Source organism: Octopus bimaculoides, chromosome 3, assembly GCF_001194135.2.
Source record: "Octopus bimaculoides isolate UCB-OBI-ISO-001 chromosome 3, ASM119413v2, whole genome shotgun sequence".
Taxonomy (NCBI): Eukaryota; Metazoa; Mollusca; class Cephalopoda; order Octopoda; family Octopodidae; genus Octopus; species Octopus bimaculoides.
Genome location: NC_068983.1, coordinates 8,359,745 through 8,362,580, shown reverse-complemented (window position 1 = coordinate 8,362,580; position 2,836 = coordinate 8,359,745). Strand labels below are relative to the sequence as shown.

At 32.2% G+C, this 2,836-nt stretch overlaps 1 long non-coding RNA gene across 1 annotated transcript in view; it reads left to right on the top strand.

Moving 5' to 3' along the window:
• The window catches only part of LOC128247396 (uncharacterized), a 90,886-nt gene that overhangs the window by 385 nt on the left and 87,665 nt on the right, over nt 1–2,836 (top strand). The window lies entirely within an intron of this gene.

Genomic DNA, 2,836 nt, shown 5'->3' with positions numbered 1-2,836 from the left:
TATATATATATATATTATTTGTTTCAGTCTATATTCTTTTTTTTTTTTTCATAAATGTATATTCTTGGCCGGATCTGATGTCGATAAAACATTTGTATGTGTTATCTAAGTTGTATTAGTTAAATTATCTTCTTTAAGTGCAGTGATAACCTTAGCAATAATATTTCCAATAGACGTGGCACATTTACACGTTATATATATACATACGTATATATATATATATATTCTCCCAAATTGAGGACTCCATGCTTCGCTGCTGGAGTCTAGTGAAGAACATTCTTATTTGCGTTTACTTAATTTGTAAACTTATGTCACTAACGTTATGTCCCTTGCTCGTTCGATTTTTAAATTGTACACATCACAAGATCGATTTATGTCTAGTGATTGAATATTCTCGGTTTTCCGACAGGTATTATTACATTTGCGCTATCCTAATCTCCATCTAGTTCAGTATGCGTCCCCAGTGCATCTCGTCCCTTAAATGTTTCAGGTACTCTTGATATACTAAAAATAGTAGTTAAACATTATTCATACGGAAATATACCCTTGATAATTAAGTCATAAATACCCTAAAGAGGTGTTTATCAAGGTATGCCTTTATGATAAAAGGACTAAACAACAAACACAGCGAACTGAAATGTACGTATCTTGATTAATTACTCTTCTTGGTTCGAGAATTAGCGTTAAAACCAATATGGAGTTGTTATAAGTGTATGAACATTTGCATCGAAGAATTAATGATTTAATTGGTGCTTAAGTTAGAAACTCTTCAATCGAAGGAAGGCACATTCGGTTTCAATGGGATTTGAACGTTGAAAATAAAATGTTAAAAGTATACACCATGTTGCCAAGACACACTATAATACCGTCTCTTCCTCTCTATTGTGTTTCCATTCTACCACACATTCCTGTGACCGCCAGCTGTACATAGTGGAAAACAAAATGTTCATAAATGATGTTATTGATCATTTCTGTTGATTTTCTGTTTGTAGATGTACCAGAATATGTTTTATAAAGACGCTAATGCATTTTTCTTCGTTCCATGTTAACCATCATTAAAACTAAATAAAAAAGATATATTCAATAGTCTATCAATTTTAAAAAAAAGAACATTGTGCTTCAGCAATTGTTGACAGTTTTATACTTGCACAAAATGGTAAATATGTCCCTTTAAATAGAATAGTTGATCTCAAAGTATTCTGCATTCAACTACATTTTGCCTTCCCTATAGAGAAAAGTTATATGGTTTTATAGTCGTAGATGTGCGAAGGAATTAAAATATTCTCTGATGCGCTTTTTTTGTTTGTTAGTTTGTAACGAGTTTTACCTGTTAGATCCAATTATCTGAGAAGCAATTCAGTCTTCCCTGGTCAAAATTGGTTTCGGGATAGAAATGAGATTTTTGCGTCTTGAAGTTTCTTTGCTTACATAAGCTATTTTCTAAATTTTTGCTTTTGACATTTTGATTTATTATGGCAAATACATTATAGAGCGATGTAATATCCTGGTGAGCTGAAACTGCAGCGGATCTAAATATTTGGTTGTCGCCATTTCATTTCACTTCGAATACTAATTCCTTAGAATAGGCATAAATGTCACAGCTTTCCTTCTTCATTCCTCTAAAACTATACAATCTTGTACTTACACAACTGATTTCTTCATTTGTCAAACGAAAACATGTTGATGTTGCTGTTGTTGTTGCAGTTGATATATTGTTTTTGTTTTGTATTTTTATACAAGATATAATCATGAATAGAAAAAGTGGCACCTGTAGTCACTTCTAAAACCTAGAGGGAAAATGGAAAATGTTTTATTCAGACCAGTTACACGGTCTAACGTTTTCAAGAAAGTAATTTATACTAGAATCATTTAAGTGTCATATGGTGTTACATTAAGAGATGACGGATTAAGTACAACTCCTGTAATTCTATACATACTGTTCGTTTGTTGATATGTTTAAAAATTTAAGAAGCGTATTTTAAACTTTTTTCCGACAGCAAATCTTGCTTCATGTCCTAGCGAAAACCCTTGTATTTGTATAGTATAAACCCCGAGGCCTATTCTGTTTTTTTAATCACCTAACTAGTCTGTCACGGTACATCTAATATTACAACTAACGATGGTGGTACATTGTCATAGATGATATGCGCTAAGACAGCCTAGCGATTGAAGTAAAAAAATATTTTTATTTGCGCATGACAGAAAAAGAAGTAATCAATCAAGACCCTAAATTTAAATTTCCCAACAGTGAGAATGATCGGGGCCTAACTTCCTTTCATGTCGCCACCCTATTTTACCTTTTTGTGACCTATTATTTATTCAATTACTAATTATTTGTCTACTTATCCTTATACTTTTAACTCATAGTTTACATTTACAAATTATATAATCGTAAATATAATGTCAGTCTCTTAACTCATATACTTATTGATGATGTAGCCTAACTTAGTCTGAATATTTAGTCTCCCATTATAATTTTAGATGTTTTGCGTGTGTGTGTGTGTGTGTGCGTGTGTTTAGTCAGGCTATATGTGTGTGTGCGTGTGTTTACTCAGGCTATGTGTGTGTGTGTGTGTGTGTGTACGCGTGAGTGTGTATGTGTGTATGTCTGTGTGTCTGTGATTATGTGTTTGTGCATATTCATGTATGTGTGTATTTTAGTAATGTGAAATATTGTTGAATTTTCAGTAAACAGGTTTCAGATGTTGGTCTCATGGTCTCAATCCTGAATGTAAGCATTATCACTTCTTTGTAAATATTTTGCATAAAAAGCGAAGTACTTCTCTCATCATTGTTTATTATAATAGAAATCACACATATTAACTCACACAGATAT